Source organism: Suricata suricatta, chromosome 17 (assembly GCF_006229205.1).
Source record: "Suricata suricatta isolate VVHF042 chromosome 17, meerkat_22Aug2017_6uvM2_HiC, whole genome shotgun sequence".
NCBI classification, from domain to species: domain Eukaryota; kingdom Metazoa; phylum Chordata; class Mammalia; order Carnivora; family Herpestidae; genus Suricata; species Suricata suricatta.
This window is the reverse complement of record NC_043716.1, coordinates 23,309,026-23,334,404: the sequence shown is the minus strand read 5'-3', so window position 1 is coordinate 23,334,404 and position 25,379 is coordinate 23,309,026. Positions and strand designations below refer to the sequence as shown.

The 25,379-nt window shown below is 47.6% G+C and overlaps 1 long non-coding RNA gene across 1 annotated transcript in view; it reads left to right on the top strand.

Moving 5' to 3' along the window:
* LOC115281812 overlaps positions 1–25,379 on the top strand; it is an 85,883-nt gene that overhangs the window by 19,686 nt on the left and 40,818 nt on the right. Inside the window, exon 2 of the long non-coding RNA XR_003904417.1 lies at positions 4,124–4,230. This is a non-coding gene — a long non-coding RNA (uncharacterized LOC115281812). The remainder of the gene's footprint in view (positions 1–4,123; positions 4,231–25,379) is intronic.

Sequence of the window (25,379 nt, the reverse complement as noted above, 5' to 3'; positions counted from 1 at the left end):
TAAACTTTACGAGCCCGTTGTAAGTTTTTTGATGCATGGGGAGCGGAAAATGAAAACTAATGATATAAAAATTACACAGCGTGCTGAGTATTATTATACCGCTATTGATTTGTTTCAAACTGTACATCAAAATCGAAGAGGTCTGGGGCAGCTCCTGCAGCGATGCTGGGATGTTTGGGCTCACCGGGGCCAGAGGACTTTTTTTTCCTGTTTTTATTTAGTTATTTTTTCTTTCTCCTTCCTCTATCCACCCTGCTCTGAAATCTGACTCCTTTCTCCCTACCTCTATTCTTCCAGAGAAGACCCCAAGGGGTCACTCAGCCACCCACCCACTGGGCAGCCTCCCCCTCAGCTTGGAACTTGGACCCTGGTTGAACTTGAATTCCTGGCTTCCACTGGTCTTTTTCTCTGGAGCTGCATTTTCAATCTGAGTTTTTCCTTTTGCCTTCTGCCTTCCCTTTGTTTCTCTAGGGGAGGACAGTGGGATTTGGGGAAAGGAACTGAAGATCTTGCTGTGTGACCTTGGGCATGCCACTGTACCTCTCTGGATATCAAAAAGAGTGGACTCATTCGATTGGGGTTCTTTTTTTTTTTTTTTTTTTTTTTTTACTGTCTTTATTTACTTTAGAGAGAGAGACAGCATGAGCAGAGGAGGGTCAGAGAGAGAGGGAGACACAGAATCTGAAGCAGCCTCCAGGCTTTGAGCTAGCTGTCAGCTCAGAGCTTGACACGGGGCTTGAGCCCACGAACTGTGAGATCATGACCTGAGCTGAAGCCGGACGCTTAACCAACTGAGCCACCCGGGCGCCCCCCAATCGGGTTTCTCAAAGTATGGTCTGTTGACAGTCCACCTGTCACCTCCAGGGCTTGTCAAAAATAGTAATGCCTGGGCCCCTCCTTAGATGAAATGGCTCTGAATCTTGGGAGGGGGATCTGGGATTCTGCATTTTACTAAGCATCCCCTGTGATTCCCATGAATGTTTTTTTTTTAATTTTTTTTAACATTTTATTTATTTTTGATACAGAGAGAGACAGAGCATGAGAGGGGGAGGGTCAGAGAGAGAAAGAGACACAGAACCAGAAGCAGGCTCCAGGCTCTGAGCTAGCTGTCAGCACAGAGCCTGATGCGGGGCTTGAACCCACGAAGGTGAGATCTGACCTGAGCCAAAGTTGGAGGGCTAACCGACTGAACCACCCAGGTGCCCCTCCCATGAATGTTTGATGTAAACACTGTACACACTGATGTGTACAAGTAGTACAATGACATGTCTGACCCATTTAATCCTTTGGGTTCTCAGAAGTTGCCTTAAAACTGTGAATGTCGCCCTCTGTATTAGACAGCTTTTGCTAGTTTATGATGTAGTAACAAACAATTCTCAAATCTCACTGGCTTATAGGAACAAAGTTAATTTTTTGCTTATGGCACATGATATTTATGGCTCAGCTCTATGTATCTTCATTCTGGGTTTTAGACCGAAAAAGTCCCAATCAAAGACATGTTATACCGGTGGCCGAGAGAAAAGAACAAGAAAGATGGTGGAAACCTGTGACGTTCTTAAAGTTTTTGATTGGATGTGGCATTTGTCACTTCTGCTCTTACTCCATTTGCCAAAAGGAGTCATGTCCTCAAGTCCAACGTCAATGGAGCAGAAAGTACACTTCTTCCAGTGGAGGGCGGGCGCCAGGGAGAGGCCCCATAGGGATAGATTGGGAGAGAAGGCTGCAGATACTGTAATACACAACACCACACCCTCCTGGTTTAGGTGTGGGTCCAAACTGCCCCAGGATTTGGGATCCAGCCTCTTATTTGGATGGACCAGTGGGATTTGACCCAGTGCAATTTGGAATGGTGCTTTACAGGTGTGCCCACACTGCACAATCATGTGTCTCTGTGACCCTTGTCGGTGGACTTCCTCCTCCACCTGCTCCGATGCTGGCCTTCTTCTCAGGGCCCTGCAGTGGGCAGGCTTTAGCCCTTTGTCTCTCCTTGTTTCCTTCATTTCTGCTTCCCTGCTGGAGAAGCCTGTCAACACGCACCCTGGCTCCTCAATGGAACTGCTGTAACAATTAAAATCCTCTTGTAAGAAATGTCCTTTAACCTCTAAGTTCAGAATATAAATTTAGATTTTGTGGATTGGACTTTCTTAAAGTGGAACACCCACAGTAGCTTTCTTTTTAGCAAGTGCCTGACTTTTTCACAAGAGATATTCATGAAAGTTACCTCTTTTGCTAGTCTTGTTCTTGTTAGGTTCAACTTCATATCAGCCTGAGTCTCAGAAAGGTTGAACTCTTTTTTAAAAAATGTTTTATTATTTATTTTTGAGAGAGAGAGAGAGAGAGAGAGAGAGAGAGAGAGAGCGAGAGCGAGCAGGGGAGGGTCAGAGAGAGAGGGAGACACAGAATCTGAAGACAGGCTCCAGGATCTGAGTTAGCTGTCAGCATAGAGCCCGACATGGGGCTCGAACCCATTAACTGTGAGATCATGACCTGAGCCAAAGCCAGATGCTCAACTGAGTGAGCCGCCCAGGCTCCCCAGAAAGGTTGAACTCATGTCCTGGACATACAGTGTGTCATTCCCAGAATATTATTGCCCATCTCTGGGCATCCCCATTTATACTTGATGTACAGGGGGGGGAGTTGCTGTATTGACTTGGGTCCAGGAGATGTCAGGGATGTGAGTGGTACAAGTCTGGCCCTTGGGGACCTCAGTATGTCTCTGAGGATGCAAAAACATACACACACACAGCTACACGCACACTCACTGTGTATACACTCTGCATGTAAACCTTTTCAGAACTAGATAAAATGAATCATACAATGGTCCGAAAAAGACACAGGAGTAAGAGTCTTAAGGTTTGGGTTAAAATCTCAATTCTGTTCCTAACTATTGCAGAAGCTTTGGATAAATTTTTTTTAACCTTTTTTTAAATTGCCTGAATAAACTTTTTTTTTCTCCAGATATTTATTTTTGAGAGAGACAGTGTGAGGGAGGGAGAGGCAGAAGCAAGGGACAGATAATCTGAAGTGGGCTCTGTGCTGATAGCAGAGAGCTTGATGCAGGCTTGAACTCACAAACTGTAAGATCATGACCTGAGCTGAAGTTGACACTTAACCAACTGAGCCATTCAGGTGCCCAATTTTTAAAAATCTGTTTTTCAGTTTTCTCCACTGCCAAAGATGGATTTGGACTCAATCCATCTGAGATTCCTTCCAGAGGATTAGAGTGGGCAGAAGTTAACAGACTGGCACAAATCCCACAAGATACTGATCCCTGTATCAGTCCCAACTCTTTTCAGTTTGGGAAAGAGGCTGGTAGAAACCTAAACTCAAAACTGGCTTAAATAATAAGGAGGTTACTGACTACTAAAGAGTCAAAAGGATTCTTCAGGGACAGTGTGATCCAGAAGTTCAGACCATATTATGAAAGCTCTGTCTTTTCTCAGATTTTCTTGCCTTTCTCTAGGCTGGTTTCTTTCTCAGGCATGCTTTCTCCTCATGGTGACAAAAATGGCTGCCAGTAACACTAGGCCCACATCCTAGTGGTTCGGCAAAGGAAGTTTCTTCTTCCCAGTAGTAACAGTAAAATTCTTAAGACTGAATTTCAGTGGGTCCAGCTTAGGTCACATGCCTGCTTCTATACCAGTCACTATAGCTGGGGGCAGAGGGAGGATTTTAGGCCCATGACTATCCCTGGAGCCAAGGAGTGGGCTCTGCCCTTGCAGAACCACATGGACATTGTGGGAGATGGATGCAGGCTCCCCAGGAAATTTGAGGTACAGTTTCACAAGAGGGGGATTCTGGGCAGATAAATGCCACACAGGTCCATTGAAGTCCCCAAGGTCAGGGAGAGTAGCAGTGGGCAGAGTGGAGTCAGAATACGTGAGGCTCTTCTGGCCCTACCTCATGTCTGGAACTTTGGAAACAGCTAGGATAGAGCCCAGAGCTGGGGCTGAGGAGTGCTCATGTGTCAGGGGAGCTTGGAGCCAGCAGTGAAGCCTGGAGGCTGTCCTGGGCAAAGAGAAAGAATGCCCCGTCTTCACCACCGGCATCCTCATGGCTATGAAAGCGTGCCAGTCTCTAAAGTTCCACCCCTGTGTTCACATCCAACTTTACTTCCTCTCAGCTATGTGAACTTCAGCCTGTCCCCAACTCTTTGGAGCCCAGTTTCTGAGGATGGAGTGAGGAAAATGTTAAGTGCTGGCCCCACCCTGGCTCCTGGAAGCTGCTCAGGTAAGACTCTTTTGCCCTCTGCCAGCCGAATTCTTCCCGGGTTGTGAATTGATTTGTCTGCTGTTCTCCTCTCTGGTCTTTGACTGAGGCTAGGACTACATCACATACACCCTTGTTGCCAGCCTTGGCACTGTGCCTGGCGCATGGTCTCGGCCCATGAAAGGCTGTGAAACAGCGTAACAAGGAGCGTCGGGTTGGGTGATCCTCCCCGCGTGGAGCTCGGACGCAGCTGAGCCCGTGTCAGCCTCCTCTCTACCCCTCGCTCGCCCGGTAACATGCGTCACATGTGCATCCGATTCCCGGAGCGCAGGCGAGCTGGGTGGATTTTCCTGCAGTTTTCATGGGAAGACAGGGGCGCAGATGGCATCACACACCACCACCCCGAACTCATCATACCCCCCCCCCCCGGGGCTTCTCTCTTCCCTTCCTCTCCAACCTCAGTTTTTGTTTTTTAATGTTTATTTGTTTATTTTTGAGAGTGAGAGATAAGAAAGAGAGAGTGGACAGGGGAGGGGCAGAGAGAGAGGGAGAGGGAGAATCCCAAGCAGCCTCCACAATGTCAGCGCAGAGACTGACTCGGGGCTCGGGCTCGATCCCACAAACTGTGAGATCGTGACCTAAGCTGAAATCAAGAGTCGGAGGCTTAACCAACTGAGCCACCCAGGCGCCCTCCGATCTCAGTTTCTTAAACAAACGTGAAATTCAAACACTTATTCTGTATGCACACAGCAAAAGAAAAGCCTGATGGGACCTAGAGCACCTGACCCCATTCAGCCTGCTTCACCCCCTTGTTTTCACTGTGGGCAACCACCAGGGCTCTGTGTGCCTGCGTGCCCAGCAGCCTTTCAAGCTGACCCCCCATGTTGATTCCCTGAGGCTCAGAGAGCAGACACGACTTTCCTCATGTCACCCAGCCCTTATGTAGGTCTTCTCCCACTATGCCCCAGGTCATGTTGGGGGGGTCTAGGTTTGGCCCCCTTCCATGCTAGTTTGCCCCTGTGCATGGGAGGTGTGGGATGGGGCAAGGCTGCTCCTGGCCAGCTTCCTTCATGAAGTTTGGGTGATACACACACTGAATTTAGATGTGGTTCTGAGCAGGCCGTTCATTCATTCCTGACCATATCGACTGCAGAATTGAGTGCTACAAGTAAGAAGGAGTTTAGCTATTATTCTCCTACTGATTTGATTTAATGTTTGGTTTATTCTTGTCCCTCCCCACCCTCTCCTCATCAATTTGACATTTGCATGGTGTTTCCCTGTAGTTTTGTCAGACATGTGGTTTTTCTGGTAGCTCCTTGCTTTGGCTTGAATGGTTTTTGTTCGGGGGAGTTTGGAGCCCACTGAGGCACGTTCTTGCTTCACTATCCTGAACTTTCTCTTTCCACCTGCTGTGGGGAGGGGCACATAAATAACCAGATTTCTCTAGTTCTTGCCCCTTTGTGAGGCTGTAAGATTCCCATGACCTAGTAGCCTTCAAGTGTTTGAATGTCCTGCGTGGGTGAGAGTGGGGGGAACTAAGAGTGCTCGTAAATAAGTCTGCCCTCCACACTGGGTAATCTCCGCCCCCTTCCACCAGACACCTCTGCCAATGCCTTGAAACCCTTAGGTGACAGAGCTGCCCAGTGGTGAGGTGGCATGTTCTGTCCCTACTAACCGCTGGTGCTGCCTTTTGTTAGAGGTGTCCTACCCTGTCGGGCCTAAGGGTTTATGGAAAACCTGGCTGTCTTGTTGGATGTCACCCAGAGGCAGACCCCAGGACAAGAATCAATGGAGGTGAAAGGGATATTGGGGAGTGGGTGGGATGTGCGACAGGGAGGGATGTCCACACAGGTAGTTGAGCTTAATCTCACCCCAGCTCTCCAGGTCGCCCAGCACGCCTGAGCTGCTGGCGTGAGTACCCCAGGGATGAGGGAGGGTCAAGGTGGGAGCCCTCCTCCCCACTAGAAGGCTGTTGAGCTGAGAAGGGGCTCACTAGGGACAGAGAAGTTTTTGGAAGAAATCTACAGATTCCAGAGTTCCAACTCCTGGGTCTGGACTCCTCTCCCCAGAGAGGAGAACCAGTGGCGTGAGGTTGCAGGGAGGCAGCTAGATGCTCAAGAGGAGGCCAACACATAGGCAAATGCATCAGCAGTAAGATGTTTAAAATGATCAGGCAGAGGTTGAAGGATCACCTGCTCAGGGAATCCATCGGCAGAAAGCAGGGCGCTGGCACGCATTAGACACCTACTGTGTGTCAGCTCTGGATATATGGGGGTAGAATGCAAGCTCCTTAAAGACTGGGGCCCATGTTTTATTTCTCTTTATATTTCTCAGTGCTTAGCATTGTGCTTGGCTTTTGGTCAGAAAACCGGAACAGAAAAAATAGCTACCAGTCACCTACTATATACTAAGTGCCTTATATTCATTGTAGTGAGTCCTTATGACAATCATCATGATGTGTGCTATTATCCCCATTTTACAGATGAGGAAACTGAGGGACAATGGGGTTAAATGACTTGCCTAGGGTCAAACGCTAAGTGGCAAAGTCAGGATTTGAGCTCAAGTCCGTCTGCCTTTTAAGTGCCTGATTTTTGTCCTCCTTTGTGGCATGTTCCTGCACTGGGAGGTAAGTCAGACTATAGATGTCCTTGGAAGGTCCTCCAACCTCTGAGGTTCTGTCTTGTTAGCTGCTATTCCCCTCAGCCCCCCACCAACCACAAAGAAAAGGAAAAGTCCCTTCCTCCCCCTCAGGTGGCTTGTGGCGGATTACTTAGCGCTTGACACGGCATGTCTCTGTGTCACTGTTCCCGGGCGGAATTAAATCAGGACAGGAAAATATTAATTTGGAGTTGGGGATGGAGGCCGCTCCTTTCCAATTACTCTCCACCCCGTCAGGCTTATCCTGGCGCAAACAAGGAAGGAGGCTGGATTAATTGCTTTGGACTCTGCCCCACTCCAGTCCCAATTACTGGGCCGGCTTGGCTCCCAGCATTATGAAGCACACTGCTGTGCGGGAAATTGTGTGAAATTTTAACGGATTTTCAGGCGCAATAATGGAGCACAGGATTCGAGGCTAACATTCGCTGGGCGGCTGGGCCCTCTGTGCCTCGGCTGAGGTTAAGCTGTTTGGGTTTCTTTGTGTATTAAAGGATCATCTGGTTAACCCCAAAGCTTAGGGCCACCAGAAAGGTTCAGACCCTGACCCTGCAGAGGTAGGGTGAGCTCCTGGAGGACAAAGCCCACTGTCTTGATAATAATACCACTTTCTGAGCTGCACCTGTGCCAGGTGCTTACCTACAACATCTGTAAGCCTCACCCTTTAAAGTTCTTGTTTTCTCATCTTATAAAGGAAGAAAAGGGGATGCAGAGAGGTTTAGTAATTTGCATAAGGTTATTTTGTGACTTAATGATGAAGTCAACATCTAAATCCAGATCTGTCCCCAAAGCTGCTTTCTGGCACCTCTTCTATCCCTCGTCTTCTATCCCTTCTTCTTCAGGATGCATTATACATGCGTCTCTCCCACCACCCTTGAGCTGTGAGGGTACAGCGTCCTTTCTTATACTGTCTCAGCAACTTCAGCCACTGTCAGAGGACCTGACACACAACAGGTGCCCACAAGAGGTTTGTTGAACTGCACTGAACTTGGCCAAGCTTCTCAACTCCAGGATTTGTTAATGGAATGAAGGGAGAGGGCTCGTGCAATCGGAGACATCTCAAGTCAATAAGAGCTAGCCCCATTTGAGCCCATCTGGAACCCACAGGAGGGAGTGCATCTCCAACCCTACTGTGTACAGGTGCTAACTGTATCCGTGTAGAGTTTCTGTTCATCCTCACCATGACCTTAAGAGATAGGCGGCATCACTCTCATCAGAGAGATGTAGAAATGAGGCTTAGAGAGTGGACTTGTTTGGTAGAGCTAGAAAAGGATGGTCTGATGTGCCTGAAGCTGGAGCCCCGTGGTTTTGGTTGGCCAGAGCTGGAAAGGCTGAGGCATGGGTTTCCTGCCTCAGGGTTTCCACACCTTTTACAGCAATGGCACTTGTGGCTTAAACAGTAAACAGAAGTCTACCTGCAACTTTGCTGTGTCAAGCTAGTAATAGTGGAAATGCTCTGGGGAAAGGACACTGGGACCCTCTATGGCAGCAGAGCAGTTGGGGGATGAGGGCAGAGGTGGCAAGAGGGATGACACTTGGAAGAAGGGATGGAGGATTGGAGCCTGGGGACATAAACACTATGTATCTCACAAATCAGACTCTGGTGAGGTCCCCATTTGGAAAGGGAGTCTGACTTGAGTGGTGAGGGGCCCAAAGAGGAGGACCCTGCAGAGGAGGAGGGTGGTGTGGGAGTGAGGACCAGGCACGCCGTGTTCATTAGCTGTCCAATTCTCACCTGCCCCTTTTAGCAAAAGGAGAATTAATTATGTGCAGGGGATGCCCCCTTAATGGCTATCATTTAGTTTAATTTAAGAAACAGGCCTCCCCTCACACCCCCTTGGCCAGCAGCACCACCAATGGCAGCTGCATTGATTAATAGCCTCCTGGATACAGGAGAGCAGTGGTTCTCAAACTGGAGCATGCCTCAGAATCTCTTGGAGGGCTCATTAAAACGTGTTTGGCTCGGCCCCACCCCTCGGTACTATGCAATAATTTGTATCTCTAACAAGTTCCCAGGTACTGCTCTTGTCACTGGTCTGGGGAGCACACTTTGGAAAGCACTGTCATGGAGACAGGCTTTCTTGTAGCGCCATCACAGCACTTGAGAACTCTGGGCCTCCCCTGCCCCCAAGGGCCATCTAATCTAATGGGTGAGAGACATAGCCGTCTCTGCCATTTTGCACCCCTCAAGTGTATCCTTCCCTCCAAAGATGGGTTAAGACAAGTGCATTTTCTCAGCCTCGCCACGGCCTCTACCCCGGGCATTTCTGTTCCAGAGAGGAATGGCAGAATGCCAAGGGCTTGGTTTTCTGACCAGTGCATCTAGATGCAGCCGCTCTTAAGCTAGATTTGGGGGAGCTTAAGAAATATCACTTTTTTCATCCTCAGTCCCAGGCCCAGAGAGGCCCAAGAGAAGCTGGGCCCAATTCTGCAGGCCCTCGGCTCCTGCCCACCAGGTGAGAGAGGTGAGGCAGTGAGCGTCTCCAGGGGCCTGGCAGTGTCAGGAGGGGGCCTATGATTGGAGGATTAATTGTGGCTCCAGGACACTCCCCTCCCACCCCCCCATGGATCTGGCTCTGCAGGCTTTACCAGGACCACCATCCAGAGAGCCTGTTTGCACCTGTGTCAAGGCAAGCTCAGGAAACCTCATTAGCTAGTTTGGTGTTTTATAATTAGGTCCTTTAAAAGAATTCATAGGTGGTGATAATAAGCCATTTAAAAATCTATTAAGCTCAGGGGAAGTTTAAGGGAAACCTTGTAACCATGTGCACATTTGCTTTCTCTTTCCCTCCATGCCACTTCCTTCTACCTTTCTCTAGTTCTTCCTGATTTTTCCTTCTTCCGTCTTTCCCCATCTGCATCCTCAGAGTTCCTCTGATTCCTCTGCCGTGCTAAATGCTGAGACCTTTTGATTGCCACTCGGGTCAGGCAGTGGCACACGCTGATTCCATTAATCCTCCCTGCAGCCCTTGGAGTGGGGTACTGTCATTATCCCCATTTGACAGGTGAGGGCAAAAAGGTGGGACAACCCCTCTGAGCCTACACGCCCTTAAGTATCTGAGCTAGAATTCGAGTGCGGACAGTCTTGGCTCTTAATCCCTCACAGAGCCTCACTTTCCTCCGCCAGCATCGCCCTGTCCCCCCCCACCCCCATCCTCCGTGCTCTAGTGCTCCCGCCAGGCTGGCTGAGCTGAAATTTTACAAATCACATTCCTGTTTTCTCAAAGAATTGGTGCCAGGGCTTCAGAGCTAACTTCAGATGAGTTTGTAATGGACAATGGCTTCTAATACATTTTGCTTCTCTAGCAACTCTTCTCCCTTGGATTTCTGCCAAGGTAGCGGGGTGGAAGGAGCAGCTTGAATGCTTCTCCCCGCCTCCCTCTTCCATCCTTCCTCCCTTCTTCCTCCTCCCTCTTTTCCTTTCCTCCCACCATCCTCCTTCCCTTCCTTCCCTGTGCTGGGCCTGAGGAGCTAAACATGAATCAGCCGGTTTCTAGCAGTGGAGCCTCCATGTCTCTGTTGGACACCCCACCTCTGTCCCATCCCCGTGTGTGTCCTTCAAAGCACTTATCATCACATGAAATTCTCTCCGAGATTTGCTCACCTCTTCATTTACTTGTTTTTTACCTACCTCTCCCCATCAGAATGCAAGCACTGTTAGGGGGCAATGACAGGTCTGTATGTATCTGGTTCTCTGGGGCCAGCACAGAGCAGGACCCAATTCATAGTGTTGGGCCTGATCTTCAGTTTCCTTATCTATAAAATGGGGATAAAAATACCTCCTCTACAGGGCAGCAAAGTGCCTGGGACACAGCCGGTCACCTGTAAGTGTCAGTGCTCTCACTCCTGCTCCTATCCCCCTCAGGTAAGCACTGCAGTGCCCAGAGAGGTTCTGGGACTTTAAGAACCCTTTGATGACTCCTTTTTTTTTTTTTAATACAAATAATTTTTCTGTAAAGCAAATGAGCCCTCCTAGATTTATCTACTTTGGAAATTGGTGTTTTTGTTTGCTTTTGGCTTTCTTAAAGTGGGCTAACTTAGTATGTATAACTATAGAAACATATAAATGTATATATTAGTAGCTTGTTACAGTAGCTCATGATTATGCAGATTCTGAGAGAGCAGGCTCAAATCACGCCTCCTTGAAGCATAACCATGTGGCTGCAGAGATATAAAAGTCAGATACAGAGCTGCTGCTCGGGGGCATGGCTGGCAGGGCGCTTGCTCTGAGACAGGGCTGAGACCCTCCACTTACTGGTTACACGACCAGTGGGCAAGTTACCGAATCTCTCCAAGACTAAGTTTTCTCTTCTGTAAACTGAAGAGGGGGGTAATATTTATCTATATCTTATAGCACAAGAGCCCTATGAAATCAGACTGTGAAATCATTTATTGAATGAAAGCTTATTGAACAATTTTTTAATGTTTATTTATTTTTGAGAGATGAGGGAGGAGCAGAGAGAGAAGGAGACAGATGATGTGGAGCTGGCTCTGGGCTGAGAGCAGAGAGCCTGATGCGGGGCTTGAACTCACAAAATGTGAGATTGTCACCTGAGCCAAAGTCAGATGCTTAACTGACTGAGCCACCCAGGCGCCCCATTGAACAATTTCTATATGCCCAGCACTGTTCTGAGCTTTGGTGATTCAGCAGTAAGAAAGACATTCACTCCTCCATGGGGCTTACATTCTAGTGGGAATAATGCGTGTGAAACCAGCTCAGTGAGCACTGGCCAGGAAGGTCACTGTGTTCAGAGTGGTTCTACAGTGACATAGCTTACAGTGAGAGACACAAGTCCACATTTCCCCTTTCTCTGGGAGAAGAGGTACATGTGGCTGGATACATCTCTCTGTAATTGACCTATGGTGGGGGATGGCCTTGCTTCTCTTTCATAAGGCTTGGATTCTTTGTGTGTGTATTTTGGGAATAAATGGGTGTGGACGAATGTGTGGCATTCAGTGAACAGGTCTCAATCTCATTTTTCCTAGCCCCCATTCATATACAGCTTACTGCCCTCTGTCTCATGCACACTTCACCTTTCTTACTCTGCTTTGGCTCACCCTGTTTCCTATTCCTAGACCACTTTCCTCCTGACTCTGTAAACTCCACCCATCCTTCATGGTCCTCCCTTATGAAGTCGTCCCTGCATCCTCAGCTGGGAGAAATCCCTTCCTTGACTCTCCATCTTCCTCCTTTTTATGGCCCGTGTCTCTTTCCTCCCCAGTCCTCCTTGGCTTGTTTCTGTTCCCCTTGGTGGGCTGTGAACTCCTTCAGGACCAGACCCTGTTGTGTTCATCTCTGTGCCTCTGTACTGCATCGCTTTACTTGAAATAAATTCCCAACAAACATTTCTTAGGCAATTAAACAAGTGTAAGGCTTAGCAGATTTATTTAGCATCATCAGACTTTACTTTTTCTGAGGGTGAGAGATCTGAGGCAGGGGCCTTGTGTGGAGGAATAACAGCCTTTTTTTTTTTTTTTTTGCTTGTGTGCAGAAGCTCCCTTGGGTAGGCTACCACTTGCTTCTCTGTGCACTCTTCACATGCATCCACACAGCCTGGGCAGTTGTCTTGGGTATGTTTTGGGGGGGTATGGTGGCAGCCCAGTGCCCAGTGATGGATGAGGGGGGTGGAGGTGACTTTCCCAGGGGAAGATTAGCGCCTGGCAGCTATGATTTGTCTCATGCCCTCCTGTCCTTTTGCTGGGCCCCACTGCAGAGTCATTCATTACAGAGACTGCTGTCACAGGGCTGGGGGCAGGGGCTGAGCAATGTGTGTGTGTGGGGGGGGATGGCTGGTTGGACCCCTCTCCCAGATTCTCATGCTGGAAACCAGAGCCCTCTCTGTGGCCATGCAGCAGTCCCCTGGAGTTGTAAAGAAGAGGAACAAGTTGCAATTTGCCTTCTAGAACATACCCTTGCACCCAGGGGCAGCACTGTGTGATGGGGTGAGAGGAGTGCTCATTCATTCATTCATTCACTTGGCAAACAATTTCACTAAGTGCCACCAGAACTTCAAGGAACTCACCATTTCTGGAGAAAGGCAGGAAAGTAAACAGTGTAAGGAGGGAAACAGTCTGCTGAGGACAGGTGTCCTACACCCTGGGGGACCTGAGAATGAGGGAGAAGCTACAGGGAATGGTGGAAAGAGCATTGAATGTGGAGGCTGCCGAAGAGTTAGGCCCAGTCTTGGCTTCATTACTTACTAGTGTTATGGCCTTGGACAAATCACTTTAAACCTGCTTCAAGCCTTAGTGCCTACATCTATAAAATGGGGCCAATGATACGTCCTCCATCCAAAAGGCTGTTTTAAAAGTGAAAATGCTGTTAAAGTCCTTTTTAAATTGGAAGGTGCTATATAGGTGTGTGAGATCATTGCTTTCTCCATTCTGATGCAGGGATGGGGGTGGGGGTGGGGAGGAGCAAGGAGTAGGTACAGGGTAGCCAGATGAGGCTACAAGAAAAAATAATACAATGCCCCCTTGTATTTATACAGCCCTCTACAGTTTACAACACAGTTTTACACTCTTATATTTCTTGGTCCTTACAAAAACCTTGCAGGCCAGGTCAAGGCAGGCATTATTAACTCCCAGTTTGCAGGGTAGGAAGAAACTTTGAAGATAAGTGGTTTGCTGAAAGCCCCTTAGTTAGTAGGTGGATGAGTTAGGATTGGAATCTGGTTCTTTCTGATACTCAGGCCTCTGTGCTCTTTCCCTGTTTCTACACACCAGAGTTTCTCTTCTTTGATAACAGCCTCCATTCATCTCTCCTTCAGTCTGGGTGGCATTACCTCCACCCTCTAAGACCCTCCTCCCATGAATGGATGCAGTGACTTACCCATTCCCACACCTCCATTGTGCAAACTCATGAACACTTCTGGACACAATCGTGCCAGGGAATGGGGGATGAGCAGAGAGGGAGTAAGTCTGAGTGTTAGAGGAGAAGAGAGCAAACTGAGATTTTCTAAAAGCTCTTTTCCAAATCTGGTATGCTGACTGCTAAATTAGTATGATAGGGGGAAAGGAGAAAGCTGAGGAAAGAAGGAGGAGGAAAGAAAAGAAAAAAGAAAAGAAAGGAAAGGAAAGGGAAAAAAGAAAGGAAAAAGGAATTTAGGATGAAGAGCATGAAGAGGGAATAAGGGGAGGGGAAAAATACAGGAGAATGGGGGATGAGACAGAAAGGAATCTGGGAGAGAGGAGGGAAGGGGAAAAAGGGGGAAGGTCTGAGGTCTAGGAGGCTGGGAGGGCGTTGGGGGAGGGCCAGCTCCACTCTGGCAAGGGTGGGAGATTGAAGGCTGAATCTCAGCAGGCTGTGGAGGAGAGGAATAAGTCATAAACGCTGTGGGAGCAAAGGTCAAATATAGACTGATGGCTCCATTGTTTCCCAGCCTGTGAGGAGGACCCTGTTGGGGGTTGCTAGGATGCTTAACCCTTCCCTGTCCAGCTTTTTGATGGGGAGGCTGGCATGGGGCTGCAGATTGAGAAAAGTACCTGTGTGTTGGGGTGAAGATTGTGGGGTTGGAATTAGGATTGGACAAAGACCCCACAGGTTTGGGACTGGATCTTGGGAGAAGAGACTCAAGGGGCCTTTTCCACTTCAGTTCATAAGAGGTAAATAAAACCATACCACTTCCCTTTTTCTAGTGGTGATAGTCCTCTTGTGCATGCCTGTGGGGGCAGATTTCTTAGGGGAGAAGAAAGTTACTGGAAAATGATTCTTGAGTAACACCTATCAACAATAACAACAATAATAAATGGTATTAACACTAAAAATAAATATTTACTATACTAGATCATAAAAACAAAATTAGTATCAATTAGTATTTATCATGAACACATTAATGTGTTATTATATGTGCAGTGTTTATGGTTTACACTAACTATAAAAACCCTAATATTATTTAAATCTAACAATCTTGTGTGATTGGCATTATCATTATTGTTTTCAACTGAAGAAATTGATGCTTGGACTTTTATCCACATTCTGCCAGTTAGCAGGTTTTCAAATCATAATCCACAATCTTTCCGCTACTCCACAACTTTCCTTGGGCAGTATCATATCCACAATAGAGGAGGAAAAGAGGGACTTTGGGGACATAATTGAAATGTCCCTCACTCATTGGGAAAGCCAAATGTAAGAGGAGGGAGAGAGGGTAATGTCCGTCTGTGGGACAGGACTTCAGCACCACTGACAGTTCCAAGTCTGGGTGCCCTGACCCCTCTCGCCAGTCCGCTTTGCATAACCTGCCTTCTTCCAAGGAGGGGTCCATCACCAGACTCCTTGGGCCCTTCTCAGTGAAGAACTGGGGGGCTTGATGTCGACTCCTCAAGCGCTGTAACCACCCCCAACCCCCCTACTCCTGCACCAATGATGTATAGACTGACAAAGGACTTAATGCTGTGAATACATAAAGCGGCCGAGGCTTGGGCGGTGGAGGGTGACAGCTGCCCTTTAATGCTTGGCTTTTTAAAGATCATGGTAGAGTTCAGAAAGTATAGTCATGAGGTTTAATGATTTAATGGGGACGACTGGGGAGCAAAAATAGTTACTGCGCCCTGGGGAAAAGTGACTCCTCATACATATTACTTTAGCCTAATGGCCTATAACGCCCTCCCCCAGCGCCCACGGGGGGAGTCACGCTACATAGCCGCTGTAATACCGAATGGCCTGATTAAATGCATATTAAACAATACTAAATTGGGGGAAAAAAAGGCAGAGGCGGTGCTAAGTGTATTTATTCTGTTCTGTGGGGGCAGGATATGGCTCCTTCTCTGGTGTTGGGTGGAAGAGGTCCTCCTTTGTAACCTGCTTCTCAAAAGAGTGGTGCCCCAATGGGATCCTGAGGGAGGTGGGAACCTTGGTTCTCTGGGAGGAGACATATTAGGTTTCATATGGGGGGACATATTTTAAGAGCCTGGAATGCCAGAAGTAAAAAGGGTGAGCCAGACCCACCATCCCAAGAGAGCCTATGTGGTTCCCAGCTTGGAGACTTGTCCAAAGAAATGTGGTTTGATTCTAACCAGTCTTTTTTTAAATGGTTTTTATTTATTTTTGAGAGACAGAGACAGTGCGAGCAGAGGAGGGTCAGAGAGAGAGGGAGACACAGAATCTGAACCAGGCTCCAGGCTCTGAGCTAGTTGTCAGTACAGAGCCCACGAAACTGTAAGATCATGACCTGGGCCAAAGCCACATGCTTAACCAACTGAGCCACCCAGGCACCCCTAACCAGTCATTTTTGAGAGGCTGCTTTTCTATAGGTTCTGGGTGTACTCTGTTGGGGGCCCTAATGGGATGGCCTCTTTACCTGTAAACCATTTCCCTATAACCTTCCAACCATGATCACCAGTTTCTAAGATCCCTGGTTAGGCTGGAATGAGAATACAGCCTCAGTTTTCCAATGCAACTTTGTTCTAGAGACCGTGAGTGTGCATTAGAGTCACTTGGGGAGGTTAAAATGCCAGGGTCTTGGGGTTATATCTCAAGAGATTCTGATTTAATTGGCCCCAATGCAGCCCAAGTGTTGGTGTTTTATAAAAGCTAACCAGGTGATTCCAAGGTGCATCCAGAGCTGAGAATCACTTCAGTAGAATGTCAGAGCTGGGAGATTCTTTGGAAAACACCTGGTTAAAGTTTTTTATTAAAAAGCAAGAAGTTGATGCTCATAGAGGCCATGACTTCTTTAAGGTCTGTAGGAATGGACAAGGTTCTTGTTTGCCAGCCCAATGCTCCCTTCTTTTCTTATGGTAGCATAATCAGGACCAGTGTCAGGAGAAGTGATTACGAAAAGTTAGCATTCTGGCTCTGCAACTGTCTTCCCCTGACAGGACAGCCAAACATGGGCTAGGTAGACCTAAGACAGCATCTCCTCCATTGGACTCAGGGAAGAGGGATTCTTTATTTGGTCACTCAGCCCTGTCTGAGATAATAACACGTGGGTCTTCCTTTCCCAAGAACTTTCCAGACTACTTATATGGCCCTATGTACCCTATGTCCTGCTGACCTATTGGCATGAAGAACATGGACCGCGGAGCCAAGCTGCTTAGATATAAATCCTGAGCCTGTCATTTATTACTGGTGCAACTTTGGGCAAGCTAATCCCTATGTGCTTTAGTTTTCTCATCTACAAAATGGGATATGAAAGTACTGACCTCATACATAGGGTTTATGTAAGGATTAAATAAGCGAATACATGTAAAAGTACTTAGAACAGGGCCTGGCATACAGTAATTGCTATGTAAGTGATAGGTATTGTTGTTTTAACATTTTATATGCGTCTCCCTTGAGGCCACTATCATAGACTGCATTTCATTAAGTTGTTTGTGTATTTATATATGCTATTCAAGTTTCTCAAGGGTGGATTCTAGGGTCTGTACTCAGGGATTTTTTTCTCTCAGGTCCTGAATGGCTCAGGTCCTGGTCAGGATCCAGGTAAGTTCAGATGTTGCCTTTCCCCAAAGAGAAGAAGAAAAACTTTGAAGCTTGGTTGAGGATGGGGTAAGTAGGGCAGGAAGATAGTTATGTAGAAACCCAGTTCCAGGCAGGATGCCAGGATGAAGGTTCTGCCTGTCCTCTTGGAATGTTTGAGACACCTGAGAGTAACAAAGTGATGGTGATGACTGCTAGACTTTAAAATCCCACTGGTGAGTAGGCATTAAATATAGCCCTGCTTCTGGCTTCCTGGTGGTAATACAGAGGAGTGGGTGGTTCATGAGTGTGCATTCATCTTTTTCCTTGCCTATAGCCTGACTTTGTTGAGGTGCAATATTATTTCCAACCAGGCTGCTGGATGCAATGGAATGGGCCCACATACCATCCAAGGCATGGGCTACAGGCCACAGTGCTCATCACATGCTCCTGACAATCACCTGCCCTTTGTGTCTTGGGGAGAATGACTGTGAGGAAGCCACAATCTTCTCAAACCAGCTTCTCTACTTTTGGTTTTGTGATATACAGAACTCTCTCAGAGTGGCCTTTCCTCCCTCATCACTAGTAATGACACATTCCAAGCCCTCTGTTCTGAACAGCAGAGTATTGTCCCTCCTTTGTGTTGTCCTTATATACCTCTAATCATGGGGGACCTGACTGGAGCAGTTAGTGGAGCATGTGACTCTTGATCTCAGGGTTGTGAGTTCCAGCCCCATGTTGGGTGCAGAGATTACTTAAAAATAAAATATTAAAAAAGAAGACACCTCCAGTCTTGGTTTATCAAATTCTGCCCACCCTGCAAAGCCTAGGTTGAATACTATTACCTCTAGCAAGTGTCCTCTAATGGAACAGGCTTTCTCTGTCTTAACCACTTTAAAGTGTTTATACTTATGCTCCTCACTGCTCTTATTACACACTGCATTGTACCATAGTCACCTAGGCTCCTTTTGGCTCAGCCTTATACTGTACCACAGTCTATGCTGCTGGAGGGCATGGGGCTTGCCTGACCAATCCGTGTGTACCCCACTATCTAAAGTCTAATGCGGGATTTATCCCATGTGTTGTTAGATGTATAAGGGTTGAGTGAATGAGTGAGTCTTCTTACCTATCGAACCTCACATTAAGTAAGAATGCATGAGGGGTGTGCCTGGGGGACTTAGTCACTCAGGTCATGATCTCATGGTCTGTGGGATTGAGCCCCAAGCAGGAGTTGTGCTGGGCATGGAGCCGACTTGGGATTCTCTCTCTCTCTGTCTCTGTATCTCTCTTTCTGTGTATATGTGTGCTTCTTCTCCCTCCCAAATAAATAAATAAGATTTTTTAAAGGAAAAAAAGTAAGAATGCATGAGTTACCTTTCCTAGACCTGGTCAGAAAGGCTTGAAAGGGGTGGAAAACATCCTACTGGGGCGGGGGGTAAGTGGCAGAAAGCCCTCAGTTCCAACCCTAGACCATGCCTTTGGGGGAGGAGAGGGGAAAGGAAAATTGATTGATTCCTCCTTCTTATTCCACAGACACTCCTCCACACACTGACACACTGTCACACACACAGACCTCACTACCTGCCTTCCTTTTTCCTCCCTCAACTGCATTTTAAATAAATGCCCATTAAAAAAATCCTCCTCTTCCCGTCACTACATGAGCCATACCCTCCACCCCCAGGTCCCTGACGTTCTTAGATTTTCCTGCTGCCACGTTCCACCCTGAGCCATGTCTTCTAGTATTTTGCTTTCAAATTGTGTCTCCTGCCATTTGTGCCACATTTAAAATGCTAACAGTACAGAATGTCATTTACAGAACCGGGGCGTTTGCTCCGGAAAATTAATTTGACTTATTCCTTCTGCCTGTTCCTATCTCCAGGCCAATATTATGCTACTCATTCTACAAGAGTAATACTTAATGAATAGGACTATTAATAATGTCAAGGTCCGCGGGGGCCTGGCGGCTAACGGATAGGCGTAGACGGAAGGAACCCATCACCTGACTCCTGGTTTAATGTCCCATGAAAATATCAGGCACTGCAGTGTAATTATGGAGCAGGGAGAGGCGAGTGGATGACGACCCAGAGTTTCTTAAATATTTTTCAAATTAGTTGATGCTTTTCCTTTTGGGGAGGAGGATGCTTGTCTCCCCCCACCCCATTTTTAGTTCTGGTATAGAAGAGGAGGTGGACTTGTTTTTATTAAACACACAGATACACACACACACACACACACACACACACACACACAGAGAGAGAGAGAGAGAGAGAGAGAGAGAGAGAGAGAGAGAAAACAATGTAAAGTACAGATGCTAATAGCTGCTATCACCCCAACATGTTGAGACATTTCAGTATGAAGGGGAGAAGGACAGCTTAGATTTTCATTTAGGGGAAAAAAAAGAAAAGTAGAATCAGAAAATCTGATTTACAAAGAGAACCCAGTGACCCTCCTTTCATCCATCCACACCCCCTTTTCCAGTACATGCCGAATCACAGAGCTAACAGGGGCTTCTAGAAAGAATGTGAGTTTTCTGCAGGCCTAGACATCCACTCTCCACCCCCACTGCCCATAGTTCTGAATACTCAAGGAGATGGAAGAATGTCCCTTGGTTTACCGCTTCTTTGCTTGAAGCCTGATTTCTTTCAAGTCCTGAAATTATGGCCCTGAGTTGGTCCACATGGCTGCTCTTATAGGAATGGATCAGCACTGTTGGGCTGTGGGGGGAGGGGCGGGATGGGGGTAGGACTGGGGGTGAGGGACTTGGGGCATCAGTCTCATCTCATGTGCAGAAAGGGGATGAGAATATCTGTCGTTCAGGATGGTGGTGAGGCCATGAGATAATGGGTATGAAGGGCCTGGGGCTGTGGCTGGCACATGAAGGGGGCTGATAATGTTAGTCTCTTTTGTCCAGTTCACAGATGGTGCAGTCAGGCTCAATCAGGCAGCAACCAAGCACCTCTCCTTGGTGCAGGGGTGAACAAAGGATACGTATCTCTTGTCCTGAGGAAGACTAATTTATAGGAGCTTACAGTGCAGTATGGGAACCTCTGCCCTTTAGGGGTCCCCATACTCTTATGAAGAAGTCACAGCCCCTATGGTGGTGGCCTTTAGTCTTGTGGGAGAGACTCAGCCTCTGATCTGAGAGACTTCTGGTTTGTTGGCAGAACGCCTGTTCTTGAGGGGATTCTAAGGAAACATAACACCTATTGTTGGGGGGACAGTCTTATGAGAGAGTTAGAGAAACCCAGCTTCTAATTAGGGTGGTGGGGTTTGAACCTGGTCAGGGAAGCTGAGCTCCTACTCTTGAGGAAACCCTGGTCTGATAGAGGAAACAGCCTCTGGGTGGGGGGCTCCCAGTTTGATGGTGGAGGCACTTCTCTCTGCCAGAGGAGCTCTCAATCTGGTGAGACATGCCTAATCCTGACATAGTTAAATCCCAGTCTCATGGGGGAGACAAAGTACCTCTTGGGGAGATTTCAGTCTGATGAGAGTAACAGACCAAAGAAGGCCCCATCTTATGGGAGGTACCAGAGACCATCTTCAGACCATCACAGACCTCTTGGCCTCAGGGATTGCCTTTATAATCAAGAAGAGGCTTTTTTAATGTAGTGACAGATCTCCCAGTCTTATTGATGAGACATAGAACCCACTCTGGGACAGCTTTATCCTGACAGGGATGGTAGGAAGGTAAAGGCAGGTAAACTGCAGAAACCCCAAAGAGAGGCACACACCATTCAGCTTAGTTGGGGGGAAATCAACCCAAGCCCATAAACATGGCAGATACCCTGGGAGGCTGAGCCTGTCAAACTGGAAACCTGGCAGGCTGGTTGCTTTTGCTCAGTGCCTGCAGCCTCCCTTTTCAGTACCATGGCCAGCGGCTATGCTGCCGGCTGAGCACAATTCTGCTTTCCCCCTGGGTGGGCTTGTGGACAATCTGCGTGTCTCTCCATCCATAGAGACACCAGGCTTGAGGAGCAGGCGTCCAGGTCGTGAGTGAGAGGCTATGGGGCGCCTCACTCGCGCGTCTCTCTGTGAGTATCTGTCTCCCCCATGCGTCCGCAGCTCCTTAACAGAGGCATCTGGAGTGCGTGTCAGTGTCTCCCTCCTTTGCGTCTGGGCCAGCGCCTGATCCCACAAAAAGAAGGGGACATTTACCCCATCTCCTCTCCCACTCTAGGGTTAGAAAAGGGTCAAGGCTTCCTCTTGGGTTCGGCAGGAGCAGGGCTGTTCTCTCTGAAGGCCTAGGTGTGTGTGTGTGTGTGTGTGTGTGTGTGTGTGTGTGTGTGTGTGGTGTGTGTGTGTAGAGGTGTTGCTTTGAAGGGTCATCTTACTATTCATGTCTCCTTGGGACACTGCAGGGCCGACTGGGAGAGGAACAGCCTCCTGAGCTCTGCTTGCCCTGCTCACAGGATCGATGTCAAGCCTGGGTCTGCCTCTGATCTCAAATGCTCCCCTCCCCCAATCTGGAACTGTGTGTGGGAAGAGTCTTGGGAGAATCCTGTGCAAGAACACTTGGCTTCTGGGAGAGACCCTGAGGGGCTCATCCCATGCCAATTTAAGATCAGGAGATCAGGGCCTCTATAGTTGCTCTGTGTCCAGCCTTTCCTCCTCATTTTCTCCCCATCACATGGCCCTTATCATCTTCCACAAAAGACATGTTCATGGCCCCTGCTGCTTTCTGCATCTGCACCTTAACAGATCCAAGTGGTCCAACCAGACCCCTATTATTTCATTCCTCATCCCCCAGCCTCTCAGAAGAAAGGTCAAAGGTGATGGACCTGGACACAGACAGACACCCCTTCTCTACTCCTGCCTTCATCCTCATAAAAGGCAAATATAGAATCAGCAAAAAGAAAAAAAAGGCCAATTTATATAAAAAGTAATAAAGTAATCCAATTAATAATTATTCTGATGGGCTCATCAGAATTCATGGCTTGGCCAAGGAAAGGGTAGAAGAGGGTGTCGGGGAGGACAAACGTGGGGGGCGCCTTCTTGTCCCTCACCCTCAGGTGAGGGTAAAAGAGCCTCCTGCCAAGTTCTCGTTTTCTTGCCTGCTCCTTTTTTTATTTTTTTTTATGGGGCATCCTGAGTGTAAAAAATATGACTTGCCTTTATGGTGCTCCAACAGGAATGAAGCTATAAAATTATGAACAGTTTTTATGACGGCTATTCGGGGGATGCTTTTATATTGATGGTATACAGCCTGAATCTGTCTTTTTTGCATCCTACCCCCCTTCCCTGGGTGGGGAGGGGAAGTCTGTGTAACTATTTTTCATGCATTTAATATATTAATTATCCGGTAAATGCTCCCCAGGCTGTGCTCGGGACATTGGAGAGTGACAGGTTCTCAGCGAGCCTCCAAAGGCAGCGCATCAGCCTGCAGTGTATTATGTCGGCGAGGTCAGGGTGGGGTTAATGTAACTTTTTATTTGCTGATTTTTCATAGGCGGGAGCAAAGCTAGGATGGAGGGAGGGAGGGAGGGAGAGGGAGGGAGAGAAGGAAGGGAGGGAGGAGAAGGTGCCAGGAGAGCAGAGATAATAGTGAGGCAGATCTCTCCACCCCCAATTCACCTCTGTCAATGCCAGGAGGTTTGATTAGGTAGGAAAGGAGCAGTGGCCTCTCCTGGCTGGCTCTGTCTCCCAACAACACACATCCCTGGTGACACTTCTGAGCGCTCATTGCTGCATCTTGCACACTAGGCTATGGGCTCAGTTTCGCCATTTGACTCCTCCCTACTCTCTGAAACCAAAACCCAGGATCTTGGGCCTGGAAAAAACCTTTAAGCTTACATGGGAGTGTCTGGCCGACTTCTGCTTGCAGCTCTCAGGTGGGTTCTTGTACACAGACAGTTGCACACTGCCATGTGGACTTGTACACACACGTAGGCTGGCTTTGTCATGTGGTTTGCATTGTCCCTCATGCTCTCACATAGATCCCTTACCCATTCACAAGTACAGCTTCTGTTGATTAAATAAAGGGAGCAAGAAATGGGTCCCACTGGCCACAGTTTATCTGTGTCCTGACACCAACTGCCTTGAGTCTAGAGCCGAGACCCCATCCACCTGCAAGAAAGAAAAACCACAAGACAATCAGATAGCACAATCAGCATCAGGGTGAGGGGTGGTCCACAATACCAAGTGCCAAGGTCTTCCCTGGGTCTGTGTGTGTTCCAGGTCTTGTGAAGATGAAGGTTGTTGCTTGGACCAAATGGGGACTTCTCTGTCCCTGGACTCCTGACCCTGGCCCTCCATCTGCCAGCCCCAAGAGGGCAGCACAGTGAGGTCTTCTCTGCTTTTACTAGTCTGTGATCCTGAATGCCTGACTCCTGGTCCTCTAACCTTTAGAGCCTTTTTTTTTTTTTTTTTTGCTTTTGTATATTTTTAAATATAAAAATGTCTAATCACTCAGAAAAGTATAGATATTGTTATTATTATTATTATGTTATTGGTATAGATACATCCGTGTGTCAAGGCAGCACAAGGGCTGCTCCTGCTGAACCTGGAGTCCAGATGTTGGGCCTCAGCACTGCCGAGAGGCGTTGTGTGATGTCCCCTTTTTCCTTCACCAAAGATGGCAGGAAGGGTGAATACCTCTGAGACCCCACAGACCTGTCCATCCTTGCCCCGGGTGGCACTGAGGCCAGAGTGTGTGTATGTATGTATGTAGGAATGAGCCCTATCCCTTTCCAAGGGAAGAAGTTAAGACTTCAAGTCCCAGAAACATAGGAAGGAGCCTGAGTTCAGGTTCTTGCTTTGCCGCTTCCTGTTCTGTGATCTGGGGAGAGTTTTTTTCACTGCTTTCAGGCTCAGTTTTCCCATCTGGTTATTGGGGGGTAATTATATTGGGAGTGAAACCTTATAGGAATGTTGTAAAAAACAAAGTAGTTAATACGTGTAAGGTGCTTAACTCAGTGCCTGGTACAGACATTTTTTTCTATTGTTATCGTCAAGATTATTATTTAGATTCTACTCATTCCCACCTACTCATATTATCTACAACCAACCTCTATGAGACTCCCTCCACAGATTTGCAAGTTCTGCATTCCAGGTGACTATTTCCTCTTAGGCACTTGGCCTGAGTTGTAGCATATTGTGAATAAGTATATGGTGATATCTAGTTATAGTCCAAACATTCCAGCAGGCTTAGCATGCATCTGCCTTTGTTATTTATTTATTTAAATGTTTATTTATTAATGTAAAATTTTTTAAATGTTTGACTTTATTTTTGAGAGAGAGACAGTGTGAGCAGGGTACGGTCCGAGAGGGAGACACAGAATCTGAAGACAGGCTCCAGGCACTGAGCTGGCAGCACAGAGCCTGACGCGGGGCTCAAACCCACGAACTGTGAAATCATGACCTGAGCTGAAGTCGGACACTTAACTGACTGAGCTACCCAGGCACCCCAAATGTTTATTTATTTTTGAGAGAGAGAGAGAGGGAGGGAGAACAAATGAGGGAGGAGCAGAGAGAAAGAGGGGAACAGAGGATCCAAAGCAGGCTCTGTGCTGACAGCAAAGAACCTGACGCGGGGCTCAAACTTGCGAACCACAAGATCATGAGCTGAGCCGAAGTTGGATGCTTAATCGACTGATCCATCCAGGTGTGCCCCGCCTTTGACATTTTATTAGGCTAGTGTAGGGAGCAGAGTGAAAGAGCCACCATCACTGGGAAACAGTGCGAGCTCTTGGTGCTGAGGGTGTCACATGCGTTACCCGCTTTATTTTTCCAAGTGACCACAGAAGTATATACTATTATTAAACTATCTCACTGGTGAGGTGCCTGTGAATCAGTGACACTCAGTCAATGACATGCCAGCCTGAGGTCACCCAGGTGGTAAGAACTACAGTCAGGATTCAAGGACACCCTACTCTGAAGCTCGTGTTCTTCCATTCCCTCAGGCTGTCTCTCACTCTGTTTTTAAAATGATACATCAAACGAAAGCAGTGATAACAACTGGCAAGTATATGTGCCTATTATCTGGCAGGCGCTGGTGAGGGGCTTACAAGAAAGAGATGTTGTTGCTGCCCTGGTGGAGTCTGGAGGACTTGAGGGAGGTAAGATATTTATTTTATTTTATTTGTTTTAACATTTATTTATTTTGACAGAGATGGAGACA